Source organism: Onychomys torridus, chromosome 21 (assembly GCF_903995425.1).
Source record: "Onychomys torridus chromosome 21, mOncTor1.1, whole genome shotgun sequence".
Classification (NCBI taxonomy): domain Eukaryota; kingdom Metazoa; phylum Chordata; class Mammalia; order Rodentia; family Cricetidae; genus Onychomys; species Onychomys torridus.
The window spans coordinates 22,112,401-22,129,036 of NC_050463.1; positions in this window are offsets into that span (position 1 = coordinate 22,112,401).

Below are 16,636 nucleotides of genomic sequence, written 5' to 3' on the forward strand. Positions count from 1 at the left end.
TCCCTTGAACAACCCTGCTATCCTGTGCCCACCGCAGCCCATTTCTACTTTGTTCGTCTCCTTAGAAGGAGTAGATAGAGATGGCACTCATTGTTAGGTTAGGTGCTGACGCTTTTTGTGGCCTGCTGGCATACTTGTTTACGGAATATTCTCATCAGTAAAAAAATTAGCTACCCAGAAGTGAATCAACTTAAAAGTAGTGAATTCTATAGTATATCATCTGCGATGGAGTACTGCTGTGAGGCTTTCCCTGAGAGGTTATGAACGAACACCTATTCATCTATTTAAGGCGCTAATGATGTACCACAGTGATGACTACATTGAATTGCAGCTTCCTGAAACAATGGTTGTACAAATAAGAGCATGAGTGAGGCACAAGGGTAACTCCACGGCAGCTGCATCTCCAAAGGCTTTGGTGTCTCACAGAATCTGCACCCCTGAGGTTCCACACAACTCTCAGGCAGAGCCACTGAAGAAGTTCTCTTGTTCAGGACTTGTACAGCCTGGGGGAGGGGCCTGGTGTGTTTTGCAAGTGTCATGAGCTTGCCCAGCATGATGAGCCCCTCTTCCCTCAAGAGACAGCATTTCAACTCAGAGGACATAACAGTGTAACAAGTATTTGAAAATACGTATTTTGTTTAAAATGTAGATTTTTCTGAAATTATTACATGGCAACCAAATTTCAAAAAATCTTTTTTTTTTCTGTTCCTTGGTTTTCATTTCTATTTTTTTTTCCCAAATGTGGTGGTAGCAATATGTAGCTCCAAGGAAGGCATGGTAACTGTAAGAGGGAATTGTGATCTTCTTGTTTAAGCAAGCATCACAAATGACTTCACTTCTCAACTCCAGAGCCGTTCTTTGCTTTAGGCATCTTATCTATAAGTTTTCTTTATATAATTGACCATATATCTGTGTTCCAATGTCAGCAAGTAACTATGTTTGATTTGGTACCAAGCAGCAATATAACCACATTGCTTATGAACCATACACTGTACTTGGTGGTACCTAAAATCATCTCCATTCATACAAATAGGCCTGGCAATTAAGTGTGCAGTTGATCATTGCAACCAAAGTCTTTCATTCACTCAAGACCCTAAAGATCTCTTATATGCCCTGTTTAAAAATGTTTACAAGTGGCTGTTTCCAGAAACCTTGAACTACTAATAAGGATAGGCACGTGAGCTTACACTACCTTTCTAGTCACCAGCCACACAATTCATTCCAGTAAGTTCCTCACAAAAACACCTTGTCCTGATATCTATTCTGTTTCATGCTATGTGGAAGTCACTAATGTCTCCTAAGAGTTTTTATTTTAATGAAATTATGTGTGTTGCCATAGCTAGTGCTAGTTAAACTAGGAATAAATTATGTTTCCCTTAAGGCACTCAAGAATTAATAGAATTCAACAGCACAGAAGAACATCAATGAAAATATTAAACTAGAACAATTAAAATTAAATCATACAATGTGTCCATGTTCCTTAGACACAAATTTTACTTTCTTCTTTTTGAAAAAAAAATTGGTTTTTACCATTGTTATGAAGTATACATCATTATGCAGCCAAAGAGGTATAGCTATAAAATGCATGTGTGTTTGGATAGTCAATGTATGTTGGGAATATTCAGTGTTCAGAAGCCATTCAATAAATAACTAACCTTTTATCAAAGATCTTGGTATTTCAGAGTCTGGGGATAGCACTTTCAGTGCAGAACCCATTAAGGAGAAAAGACAGATACACATTAGCCTCAGATGGAAATGGTACAGAGCTGAAATAAAGGACAATGGAAAAAGGGGGCTGAAGCTCCGAGATACCAGGAGGAAATGAAGAGGGGAATGAACAATGTGCACATGGCCTAGGACTTACAATAAGGGAAACTTCTCAATTAGCATTTCATCCAGCTGGGATGTTCTTTTCCCCTGAGCAGCCTAGAAAACTGGTTTTACCACAGAAAGGCAAGGCGAGGGGCTAACATCAGTGACATCTGCAGGCTGCCCTGCTCCAAGTAACACTGCTGGAGGAGCCAGTGTGTTGTCCTTACGTAATCCTCCAGCCCATTGTGGCTGGTGGGTCAGGAGCTGAATGCAGAAGCAGCGGGACAATAGACATGCAGCTGCTGTTGTCTGTCAGGAGCCGAACTTCAAACAGCAAAATAGTCTCCGTAATTAGCCATCAAAACAAATTCAAGGAAAGGACAAATGTCAAATACCAGCGAAAACACAACTGAAAGAGTATAAACAAGAAGTCATAGAGAAAACAGGCAGAAGCAAACCAGATGCTGTCTCTGGTCCATCTGCGGTCTTCATCAATTGGAAAGTGTCTGTAGAAATAAAGTCTCTCTCTCTCTCTCTCTCTCTCTCTCTCTCTCTCTCTCTCTCTCCTCTCTCCCTCCCTCCCTCCCTCCCTCCCTCCCTCCCTCTCTCTTTCTCTTTCTCTCTCAACAGATAGGAGTGATGTGAATTCCAAGCCTCACTTTGTGACTTCTCCGATATTGTCAAAGAGGTGGATTGATAAGGAAGACCAGACAGGGTTGAGCCACCATTCTGAAAATTGTTTGCATTCTGATTCTAGGCAAATTGTACAAAATAAAATTTATAATTAACTTTAAATAACACATTATATTAAATATTTATTATAAAATTATAAGCACATACAAATAGTTTTCTTAACTTTTCTTATATAACTACTATAGATTTTCCAATCATTCACCATCTCATCGATTAACAAGCTTGTAACAGGCTCAAGACATTGTCCTTGTCCCAATGCCTCTGTCCCATGAATAGTAAACTTACTCTATTTTACAAAAAGGCCATGTAAGGCAACCATTGAGGTGGTGTGATTTCCATTCTGAAAGTGAAATGAAAGCCATAATTTCTCTGATAGAAAGTATAATATTGAGAAAGAATTTGTTCTTGTTACATTCTTTTTAACCAAATTATATTGAAAACAGACTTGTAACTAAAATTAATATCATGATATATAAGCACACATATCTTTAATTACAGTTTTAATTATGACAGTTTAGAGGAAAGAGTGCTCATCTCATTACCAAGAAACTTGAACATATCTTTTTTCTTGCCTAGATATTTAAAAGTGCAATGCCATAACAAAAGTATATTTTTGCTGTATAGGAGTACAGTGTGGTGATAATGTGTCCCCAAAAATATTGTGCACCCTAATAAACTTATCTGGGGTCAAAGGACAGAACAGCCACTGGATATAGAGGCCAGAAAATGGTGGCACTCATGCCTTTAATCCTTTCACTTGGGAGGCAGAGATCCATCCAGATCTCTGTGAGTTTAAAGCCACACTGGAAACAGTCAGGCACTCACACCTTTAATCCCAGGAAGTGATGGCAGAAAGCAGAAAGGTATATAAGGCGCGAGGACCAGGAACTAGCCTGGTTAAGCTTTCAGGCTTTTGAGAAACAGTTCAGCTGAGATCCAGAGGCTTCCAGTCTGAGGTAACAGGATCAGCTGAGGAACTGACAAGTTGAGGTAGCTGTGGCTTGTTCTGTTTCTCTGATCATTCATTGTTCACCCCAATACCTGTCTCCAGGTTTGATTTTATTATTAATAAGACCTTCTAAGATTCCTGCTACAGTACAGCTTTGTTTAATGAACTTTATAAAAACTGCAATCTAAGTTTTTCCTAAAATCAAATCAAGCATGTTGTTAGATTAATACAATAGCCTTCCTGAATATACTAGCATAAATCAAAAATTTGAAAAAAATATGTTGCCCAGGTGGGTTAGAACTGATGCTAATGACATTACCAAACTGTGTCTGAGTTCAGTACATCACTTATACCAGGGCCTCTTTGAGCATCAAGCCAGCATCAAATAGCTGCCATTTTATGTTTAAAACCTGACATTTCAATTAGGAAATAAATAAAGTTATGACAATCCACCTGCAGCAGCAATAATCTAGGTTTAAATTAGACAGACAAAAGGAAAGGCCTAGAAAGGTACAAAGATGAAATCACCTCTTTCACTCTTCAAATCAAAGAACATGATCAAATTTAAATTAATGTATATTTGACTCCATCTTCCCCCTGAATCTGAGATGCCTCAGTTGAGTCCACACATTGCCTCTTCTATGTGTCACTTGGCCTTGTCATAATAAACATTCGCAAAACAGCCTACTGACCATCTTCAGTTGACACCACAGCATCTTTCCATAACAGAAACAGAAAAATCCTTCTATCATTTTGGTTAGGGAAAAGCGTAGGAGAGGAGCCTGAGTTCATTTCAACCTAGAGCACATTGTCTTGGGGAGTTCCTACTCAGCATCCTTAGTCCCGCTTTTAGAGATATAAAAATGGTATAGTGAGTGTATTGTTGACTTGAAAGCAGAGGTCTATTCCAATTATGTCATGTTAGGAGCTGTAATGCACTATTCAGATTTGTGTGTAGCCAGTGCTAGAGCAATAATAAAGCCAGTTGATTCAGTCATTAATTAAGATAGAAACTCAGGTAAAATGTGACATAAATTTCTGCTTATAGAAAGTATATGATGTGCCCTCTGCTTCATATAAAGGGTCATGTTAAGATAAGAAAAATAACTACAATGAACTGATCTAGGGGAGATCTCAAAATAAATGCTCTACCATTGTTTGAAGCCATACCATAGACTATATGGGAGGAAAAAATCCAAATAGAATATTTAATGTATTGTATTTTTTGTATTACGTTATTTGACTAGAGTTTTAGTCCTGTGTGGTGGTATCAACTATTGCACTTTTCCTCAGTGTGCTACTCACAACCTCGTGTGATTTTATGGGTTGATGGATTATCATTCACATTTATGTAGAAATAATATACGCTAGTGAGGCAACAGTTTAGATTTAACCTTCCAACTGGTAGCTGATTTAGCATTTGACATCAAACAGAACTATAAATATCTCTTAGTTGTTTTTTTATAAATGCCTTCAAAGCAAAGAACCTAGGAACTATGAGGATGGTTATATTCAGACACAGTATTATGTAACACAAAGCCAGACATCTCTTTCTGAGGGTCCTTAATTAGGACTTTATGCAAAAAAATGTGTCTCTATAAAGACATAAGGTCTAAGTGTTAAAGTGTTTGGGTTGGTTCTCCACAGAAAACCTGCCTCTTGGAATACATTCCTTGGAATAGCTCATGAGTGGTACCTGCATGCTGTAAAACTTCATATGAACCATTTGGGAAACTTTAAATAGACACCACAGTGTCCCACCTCAGTAATTATAATGTAGTCCAATAATGTGTCTTGGAAGATACATCTTTTTGAATGACTCTTGGAAAGCTATGGATTAATATGAACTTCCTCAATAGGGCAACTCATTCAAAAAATTAAATAATGCTTCAACTCAATAACCAGCATTGTCGTTTACACTCCAACACATATAGATCCACAATTTGCTTAGAGTTGAGGATGTTTAATTGTGATTCTGTCATCTTCTTAAAGCACAGCTTGAAGGTATCTGTGAACAAGGCATACATTAAATCCAGTTCTGTCGAAGCTTCAAATGGAACCAGAGTGCTTGCAGTACAATTGATATTAAAGCATTGTGTTTGTCTCATTAACACACTTGCATGTCAGACACAGAGGCTACTGTTTACCTATTACTGTCCCTTAAAAACATGTTTTCCTTGCACCAAGAACCACTAAGTTTTATCTTCTTGGGTTTTTTTTGGTTTTTTTTGTTTGTTTGTTTGTTTGTTTCGAGACATAGTTTCTCTGTGCAGTTTTGCACCTTTCCTGGATCTCATTCTGTAGCCCAGGCTGGCCTCAAACTCACAGAGATCTGCCTGGCTCTGCCTCCCGAGTGCTGGAATTAAAGGCGTGTGCCACCACCACCCAGTGAGTTTTATCTTCTATATTTAGGAAGCAAGTACTATACTCAAATTTTATACAGCTCTTTTCTTTAATTATCACCTCTCTTAGAATGTGTTAAAGCTTTTCAATCCCTTATGTGCCTAAAATTTACTTAATAATGAGAAAGAAAAATACAGTTTTTACTTTGATAGATACTTCCTGATGAGAATTTGTAGGTCTAGTACATTGGGGCAGTATCTGTTCTATTATTGAATTGCCTACTGCCACCTCATTTCCAAACTTCTATAAATTTTTTGTGCCAGTAATTTTGAATTGCATTTTAGAAATTCTTATGTAAGGGGTTTGATGTTTAATTGTCATTGTTAGGTTTCTTGGGCTAGCTCAAGATATACAGATGTTCAGACATGAGCATCATCTGTCTCTAGCTCAATTGGCCTGTGTAGAAAGAGTTCACAGAGTAAGAGATAAACACGATGGTGAGACAGCACACTGGAGTGCAGTTACAGAGTTAGGGCCGGGGAAGTTTTATTGTGAATAAATTTATCAAGGATTTTAAGACTGGAAACCTACTGAGATGCAGAAGACAGTCTATACCTATACACGGAGGACAAACTTTTACTTGGGGGAACTTGCTAAGAGTTCATGACATCTGTAGAATATGAAGAAGTATTGACACAGAGATATGTATGTAATCACCTACCATGTCTTCCTTTTCCCCCACAATATCCATCAGATCATCTTTTATTTACTAAATCAGGTCCCAAGAAACTAAAGATAGTTACATAATAAAGTCACTTCTTGCAATACAGAATTGCCTTTGTCAACTTTTTCCCAGGTTATGTAGAATTGTATCTTCCAAACACAAATCAGAAATATTTATCTCATTTATTAGTACTACAATTAATATTTTTCTATTTATTTTTTATTCTCAATACATTCCAACCACAGTTTCCCCTCCTTACTCTCCTTCCAGTCCCCTCCCCCACACCTTCCCTCTCCCCCAGATTTACTCTTCCTGTTTCCCTTCAAAAAGAGCAGGCCTCCCAGAGATATTAAATTTTTAACATTAAAATTTCTTAAATTAGACCCTTGGAATCTATTTCTCCAATAGAAGAAAATAATACTAATTGTGGTGATACTTTGTACTCGTTAACAAATAAAATTTGCCTGAAGATCAGAGGACAGAGCCAGCCACTAGATTAGAAATATTGGCTGGGCAGTGGTGGCACACATCTTTAATCCTAGCACTTAGGAGGCAGAGATCCATCTGAATCTCTGTGAGTTCAAGACCACCCTGGACTACATGAGATTAATCCAGTCTAAAAGAGAAACAGAACCAGGCAGTGGTGGCACACACCTTTAATACCAGTACTTGGGAATCACACACATTAATCCTAGCACTAAAAATGTTGAGGCAGGAAGTGATATGGTTGGGCAAAGAAAGAAATATAAGGTAGGAGGAGACAGGATTTCAGCACCCTTTTGCCTGAGGACTCAGGAGCATTCAGTCTGAGGATTCGTGGAGACAGGTTCTGGCCTCCTTTTTGGCATGAGGATTCAGTAGTGGTGAGTTTATCTAGTGGCTTGTTCCTTTGTCTCTCTGATCTTTTAGCATTTCCCCCAATATCTGGCTCTAGGTTTTATTATAAGACCAATTAGGATTCATGCAACTTATAATTATAATCTGTGTCTTTAAATGACTTTTTTAAAATGTCTAAACAGCAAATGAATGCACAGATGAAATACGTCCCTTCCATGGAACTGAATTTTGGGATTTTAGATAAAGACAGACATTTTAAGTGGAAAGGATTCAGAGGGAGACTTAAAAATGTTTGTTCTTGTTTTTTGTTTTGTTTTGTTTTGGTTTCTCTGTGTAGCATTATGCCTTTTCTGGATCTGGCTCTGTAGACCAGGCTGGCCTTGAACTCACAGAGATCCACCTGCCTCTGCCTCCTGAGTCCTGGGATTAAAGGTGTGCGCCACCACCGCTCGACTTAAAAACAGTTTTTATCACTGATCTCTGTTCTGTTTATCCTTTGTTGAAGAAAGAAGAATGTTAGGTGTTTAATTTCTCATCCCCAATATTTTCCCTTGTATCGTCACAGACTCCCTGTTTGTTTCTGCACTTACAAGTCTCTTTAGTCTTCCTAGTTCTTTATTATTACTTTAGCATCCTTATACTTTGAAGATGCATATCAAGGCCCAATTCCTCTTTAAGCTCTCACAATTTTGGACCGCAGTGGTCTCCACGCAGCCAGCAGCCTTTGACCACTCCTTTATCTTTAGAGCCTTTCTGTTCATCTACAGACCCTAAGGTCTTTGTTTCCTTTGTGCTCACCTACACAAAATTATTTCTCTTGCTGTGTTTGAGATACTTCACCACAGACAATATGTTACATATATTCTTTATTCAATTTGATAGTATTAAACACAGAAATGAAGGTGGATTAGTTAATCAAATACATGTATTCTTAAACCCGTAGATGTAGTTAGAGTTTTCCTGCCTGGCCCACAGTAAGGACAAATCTCTCTCACCTGCCAGGCCCATAGATGCTCAGATCCAACCAAGTAAACTCACAGAAAACTTATATTGCTTACAAACTGTATGGATATGTCAGGCTTCTTACTATCTAGTTCTTATATCTTAAATTAACCCATTTCTATTCATATCTGTATTTTTCCACATGGATCATGGCTTACCAGTACCTTACATTTCACTTGTCATGTGGTGGCTAACAGCATCTCTCTCCCCCAGACTTCCACCTCCCAGAATTCTCTTCTCTCTTGTCCTGCCTATACTTCCTGCCTGGCCACTTGCCAAACAGCATTTTATTTATACAGAGCGATATCCACAGCACTTCCCCTTTTCTTTTTTTTTTTTTTTTTAAGGAAGGTTTTAACTTTGACATAGTAAAATTACATATAACAAAACAATTATCAAGCAAGAATTATAGTTACAATATCTAGTCTATTTGTTTTGGCAACATTAAACAAAATATTCTATCTATCCTATATTTATGAGCCTAAGGTTTTATATCTAACTTACCTTTTATCATAACTAAGGAAAATTATAACCTATCTAGTCTTTAACTACATCAAAGACCTCAGAAGGATATAATATTATCTGAGAACCGGGAGAAAGTTGCAAGCAAATTTCAGGAGTTGTGCAGGGTAGACAGAGACAGCTGGCAGCCTGGACAGTCACCTAATGTTCCTTTGTAAAGTTGGGACATCTGTCTTCAGCCCACAGGGCTAGAGTCTCTCGGTCACTTTTTTCATTGTCCTGTATAATGTCTGGCAGTTTCCTCTGTGAAGCAGAAACCTGAAGGACCATTTTGTCAAGCAAAGATTAGTGGCCACCTTTTTATGGGTCCTGCATGTCCAGTTGATCAAGCAGTCCAGGCAAGAACAGTTTCTTGCCCAAATGGCTATTTTTGCCAAGGTGGAGATAAACTCTATATGAAGTGTCTTCAATGCCCATCCTCCTCTCTGAAGTAAATCAGTGCTGCCAGGAGCAGACATGTCTCACTGTCCAGAAAGTCTAAATTTTAAAAATATTTTAAGTGCCATATTCTGTAGACCTTTGAAGTGTTTGAAGATTACCTGTCTATATAAAATATATCTATGTATGCCTAGAAAACTTAACATGATTATAAGTTTGACTATCATAGAAGACTAATTGATCTATATTTCTTAATTATCCATTACAATCTAAATGAGTTGCATAAATATAATACTTCAAATGAGAGTAGAAATATATATACAGTATAACAAAATTAACTTTAAGTTTGTATCAATAGACTAAAATCTATACCAATGTAAAACATTTTAAACAAGTTGTTGTTCTTTAAAAGTAAGTTCATTAATCTACCCTTTCATCTTATTATATCTATATCATATCCCCTTTTCTTCTTTAGAAAAAGATCATATTTATAATCAACCTGATTTAAATAAAAATATTGGTTTTCTCTGTCCCACACCAGAGGACTCTTCTGATTTGGGCCACAAGAATCTCTTAGCTTTTTCTTTTAGCAATATGTCTGGGTTTAGAGAAGGAGTGAGCCAATTCCATCTCCACAGCCACCTTGATAATTTTGGGAATTTGGGCGTAGTTTGTCTTACTACTTCCTGCTGGAGGGGGGCGCTGTATCTTATGGGGACACAAAGAAAATTTTTGGATTATGGAGTAGTCCATGAGGGTGTATCATTTGAGCCAGTTGCCTTTAAACTGTTTTGGATGTTGGCTCATCTGGGCCATGGTGTCATTGGAGACCTTTCAGGTGGTCTTGGCTGATCAAACCTGATGTATCTTAATCTGGAACAAATCCACAGCTTCTGGTTTTCTGTGGAAACAAAAGCAGAGACTCTTTTCCAAAGCAGCATATCCTTATATCCAAATTTTGAAGTCAAGGTACCTTTAAAATTTACATATTTGTTTAACTCAACAGCTTTTATGATCAAATCTTTTTATGTAGTTAAAAATCCCAAAGATAACACAAACCAGATTCTCTGTGTAATATCCACCTTTGTAAGACTGAATCACTGCTGTGGCTGCTGTCTCCACCCATCTCAGCTTCCCAAAGTGTCAGTGGTGCAGTTTACCGCCAGCTCTGGGTCTGGAGCCATGTGTATCATCAACTATCAGAAGCAGTTCTATCAAATCAGTGCATAGTTCAGAAACCATTTTTTTTTTTTTTAACTAGCAAAGGCTAAATCCACCATGCAGCATAGTAAAGTATTGCTTGTAGACTCCTCATTCCTTCCACACTGTAGGTCAGATGCACACGCCAGGAACCCGCCATAGTAGCTCAAACCGGCATGCTGCCACTAACTTGCAACAATTAGGAAGCTGTTTTTAGCTCTGTTCTAGAATCTTTTTTTCTCAGGTCTTAGGTGGAAACTCCTGCCAACATGTTGGGCGCCATTTGTAGTTAGAGTTTTCCTGCCTGGCCCACAGTAAAGACAAATCTCTCTTACCTGCCAGGCCCATAGATGCTCAGATCCAACCAAGTAAACTCACAAAAACTTATATTGCTTACAAACTGTATGGACATGGCAGGCTTCTTACTATCTAGTTCTTATATCTTAAATTAACCCATTTCTATTCATCTGTATTTTTCCACATGGAGCATGGCTTACCAGTACCTTACATTTCACTTGTCATGTGGTAGCTGACAGCATCTCTCTCCCCCAGCCTTCCACCTCCCAGAATTCTCTTCTCTCTTGTCCTACCTTTACTTCCTGCCTGGCCACTTGCCAAACAGCATTTTATTTATACACAGCGATATCCACAGCACATAGATCTATACCAAAGCATACAATCTCTCTGTTTCTGGTTTTTTGTTTGTTTTTGTGTGTGTGTGTGTGTGTGTGTGTGTGTGTGTGTGTGTGTGTTATATTCCTGTACTTACATATCCTACATTATCTATTAATGAGAATACTAATCCTTTCTTCACAAATCCCAATAACTGGCACAGTATTGACTTTGGGTATCTGATGTGTAGAATAGAGATCTCTACGATTGTGTTTTGGTTATGGTTCAGAGTATCAACAAGGACATGAAGAGGATACTGTTATACTCCCCACTTGCTGTCCACATGCCTCAAATCACTTCCATTGATGTCTCTCTTCCACTCTAGATAGTCATAAAGGAGGTCTTAGGACCAAAGAGTCTCATTGGGAAATCATGTCTTAAAATCAAAATGAGAGAAATTTAAAAATAAATAACATGAACATGGACTGATTTATTAATCTTATACCAAGCTAAAGATTAATAAATAATGTTATAATTGTTGTGTATTTGAGAATATGGTGGTTGATTTACTTGGTAAAAATTTTTAAAGATTTGATATGTAACAATACACATATACACATACACAGCTCTTTCCTTAGACATAAGACTACTAATTCTGAAATGACTACAGAATTGTTTTTAGGAAATTATTTTCTACTTTCAAAGTTGATTAAAATAGAAAAACTTGAACAAATAAATAAATCTACACAGAAATTTATTTTCTAACAAAACAGGTAACTCAGATATTTTTTAAAAGGTCAAATCTTGAAACATGATAATTTAAAACCTTAGCACTAGGAGACATTGAAAATAAAGTCAAAAAAGTGTACTAAATACACAGAAAGTTCTGTAAATCAGTACAGTTACTTTTATGGTATTCTAAATATCTGCATATGTCTTTCAAAACAGAATAAATGTAAACAGTACCAAAATATACAAAATTAAGCTAAAAAAATTAAAGTAAAATACATAGTTGTTCCCATAACTAGACACAAACTGAAATACTAGTATGCTAGTGACTTTATGGGCCATTAGCACACCCATTCAGCAAAATTACTGGTACAATTTAGAGGCTCTTAGAGACTTATTTTGGGAGTGTCGATCAAAATTAAATCTCACTTGTCTTTTTGCAATGAAATTCTAGTAATTTGTGCTGCAAACACCTACATTTTCGTACAAAACCATATTGTGTAAGAAACTTTATCAGAGAAAAATCGGGGGAAATGTGCTCATAAAGAGGAATATGACAGTGGGAGAGATGACACCAAAGTTAAGAACATCTGCTGTGCTTGTGGAGTTTGGTTGCCATCAACCACCTCAAGATGCTTACAACCACCTTTAAATTCAAGCTCCAAGGGTCTGATACCTCTCACTCTAGGAGCTCCAACACACAAGTGCACACTTGCAGACACATACATATACACATACACACAACTAAAACAAAAATGAATGTGTTGTGTGTGTGTGTGTGTGTGTGTGTGTGTGTGTGTGTGTGTGTACATATGCGCACACCATCATTCTCTGATCATTCTCTGGAATACTATACTAACTTCAATAACAGAAGTATCATGTTTGCATTCATGTGTACAATTCAAGGGAGAAGAACACAAAACAAGACTATCAGAGAAGAGAAGATGAGGAACATAGAGAAGAAGGCTGAAAAGGATGGTGGGGATAGCTATGATCAAAGCATATGTATATATGTATTGAAATGTCACAATGAAAAAATTAATTTGTACAATTAATATATAAAAAAGTAGGAAAAAAGAATCCAAAAGGAGATTTATTTATGTGTTTCAAAATGAAGACATTTACCTAGGAAAGAGGGCACACAGATCTTGCATATATCTTCCTCTACACCCAAACAACATAGAAATCCAGCAGAAGCCTTCATTTAGTTCTTTTAATTTTCATTTTGTTTATTGAGACAAGGTCTCACTGTGTAGCCCTGGTTGGCCTGGTCTTGAACGCACAGCCTCTTCCTGACTGCAAGGCTGAAAGCATATGCCACCCACCCCGGTTTTATTATTATGAATACATGTGCTTGTTGTGTGTATGGGACTTGGCAGTCAGGGGCACATAAAACACCTGGAGGAGAAAATTGAAGACTTTTGGAAACTCTCTTGCTTTTCACACTGTTTAATTTTGGTTTGAACAGTTATATAGACCCTTCTTAATTTAATCTGATCCTCTCTCACACAAATGACATGAGTATTGACATTCTATTTTGCTACAATCTTAGCAAACACACAATCTTAGACTTATAGGTTTAGATTACAAGTCATAAGACAATTGATTCAGAGTAAAAAGACAACCAGAAGACTTCAGTAGCAATATTCCCCACTGTAGTTAAGAATGAAATCTTTGAAACTTTCCTTTGTCTAATCCCTGCTCTTCCACCTCTGTGTGGTGTGCCGATTGTGTGTGAAGGAAAAAGGAAGCAAGCTATGAGTGAAATACATACTTAATGGTGAGTTATGCCTACACACTGTCGTCAGCTCTCATTTGACCCTAGTGAGAAAGACTTTACTACCTTTATGCTCAGTTGACATTGATGCTAGATAATGTTCTTTTGGTTACAGAGCTGGTACATCATCCAGAATTTCAGGTGAATCTTGATACAAAAGCAACCTTATCAATCAGAGCTGTGTCTAGGCTGGAGTACTCACTCAAATAAGATTTATAAAACCGTGAGGTTGATGTAGACAATGGCAATGACTGTGCCTTTCCCAGGATTGATAATTTCCATGCCAAGAATGACAGGAAAGCTGAGCTGATTGGGAGAATCTAGAGGTCTGAGGGTCTGTCAAACTGTAAGCTTCATCCTCATTAGCCTTCCCAGGCAACACTCCTCATCTAGGGAAATACAACTTCGATATGTCAGAGAATCCTCTTGCCATCTTGTCTGACTTGCCAGAGGCATATTTTAGCATATCCCAGTGAACTAGATATGATGCATCAGTTCACCATTTCTTGGTAATTTGTGAGGATTACCCCAGGAAGCAATCAGATCTCTTGCAATTCACTGCACAAGACAACACAGCATTCTTTTGAAATGGTCCCTGTTGGTGAATCTCCATAGTGAGTTTTCAGATGCATCAGGGAGACCTGATCTTCAGAATCATCTAGTGATTGGCTTAACCAAGATTCTTGCCCTGGTGTTCTTGTTTCCGTGGCCTGGTTGAGACAGCTCACTCTTCATTATGAGCTCCTCAGGTGGCAAAGCTCAGAGAGAAATAATTAGGCACTCACCTACTGAGCTGACTCCTGCTGTAAAGTGACTGCTTAGGTCATTAGGAACTAAGGAAAGAGAACCATAAAGTAAGAGAAAATCTTTTTAAATCACTAGGGCACTGTTTGGATAAGGGTCAGTTGTACTGAGATCCATGAGTAGGGAAAGGATTTTAAGCCAGTTCATGCTTTTTACATGCTAAGACAATGTTTTATTGTGAATTAGATTGTGTAGGTGAAAGGACAATGCTCATATTAGAAAAAAGTACAGAGAATTTGAAATGAAGGAAAAATGGAGGGGGTACAGTAAGACAGGAACACAATCTATAAATCAGGCTGGCCTCAAACTCATCATCCCCCTGTTTCAGTCTTTTGAATGCTGAGATCATAGGCTTGAACTAACTTTCAACCAGAAGAAAAACAGGAGAAATGAGTTCCCCTTCTTTCCATTCTTCCTTCTTCCCCTTTCTCTCTCTCTCTCTCTCTCTCTCTCTCTCTCTCTCTCTCTCTCTCTCTCTCTCCTAAATTAGAAAAGAAAAGCAGAAAAGTATGAAATGCTAAATGTTGGCAATAACATATTGCAAGAGAAGCTTCAAACATCTAGCACTTTGAGAATTTAGAGATGGAATCAATGTCAATGAACTCAAAGCTATCAACGTATAGCGTTGTCCTAACAAGGAAGCCAGTGTAGAAACTGGCAAGACAAGATTCTCACCTTCTAATTCTAAAGCTACAAGAGTTGCAAACATGATTTTTCCACCACAAATGAACACATGGTAGAATAGCAATGGTGTTAAATGTAACCTCAAAGCCTTTGCTTGTTTCACACTATGTACTATGTTTGCAATCAATTGCATTTACTTATGCCTTGAAGAACATCCTCAGATATCTGTTAGACTTGTTACTCTTTTGCCAGAATCAAAAGGAACACCTCTGTCCTTTCTCTGCATAGAAGACAGGCAGACATTTACCATGAGTGTCATCCTCAGAATTTGTTTTAATGTCAAAGGTCAAAAGTAGGCCATGCATTATCATGCCAGGTTTGTGCACTTCATCACCATCCTAAAGGAAGGCAACAAGCAATGATGGATTACTCACAGGAATTGAAATCTAATCTTTTACTTGATAGTTATATGAATATTAGAAACTTGCTGGAGCTCTTGAATTCTTCTTTTCACAACCATAATAATTGGAATAATAGCTAACAGTCACATAATAGTCCCCAAGGCAACAAGATGGATGCATTTAGTCACATAGGCTGTGCACTACACAAGAGCAGAAGGTGCCATAGTGCAGTCTTGACACACATGTACAAAACCCTGTTCTAGATATTTTATGCATTGTCCCCATTGAATTCCCTAGTGCTAGTATTGATATCACTTGACAGATGGAGAAACTGAGACATGGATATCAGTTAGTTTTTCTCGGTGTACATTCATTGTGAAAGGTACTAGATTTCATAAGATGATTTTTATACAACTCTACAATGTACTTTGATCATATTCTCCTCCATATCCCTCCTTCTCTCTTTTTTACTTCCTCTATCAGCCCTCTTTATTCACCTAGGCAGTTTCACTTTGCTTTCTTGTCCTACATGCATGGTGTTCCATTTCTGTATCAAGTCTAGGCTCCACCAGTTAGAGAAAACATGTGATATGTATCTTTGGGGGGGCTAACAATTCATTTCATTAGTCAATTACCAGTCATATCTATCATTCTGAAATTGACATACATTCTTGCCTGCAGCTTTTAAAAGTTTCTCTTTGTCTGCATTTCCTGTTTGTTTGTTTTTTGTTTATTTGCTTTTATGATTGATATTCTGGTGAGGTAGGATCTCAATGAAATTTTAGTCTGTATTTTTCTGATGGCTAGTGATTTAGAATGCATTGCATGTTTAATGGAGATTTGCACTTAATCCTTCAAGAAATGTCTGTTCAGTCACCCATTTATTGGTTGGATAATTTGATTTCTTGTTATTTGGATTTTTACTTTTCTTCTTTTCTTATTCTAAATATTAATCCTCTTTTGGCTAAAAATCTAGCAAGGATTCCTATTCTGCAGGCACTCTTCACTCAATTGTATATTTGTGCAAGTACATTTTAATTTTATGAAATCAAATCTTATCATGCCTGTTTTGATGTTTTGAATAATTTGAATCATCTTCAGAAAGGAAACATGTTTATCTACTTTGCCCTCTAACAACATCAGAGTTGTGGGTCTTACCTTAAAGTCATTGATCCATGTGGAGTTAATATTTGTACAGGCAAAAGATATCTAGTTTCATTTTTCTACAT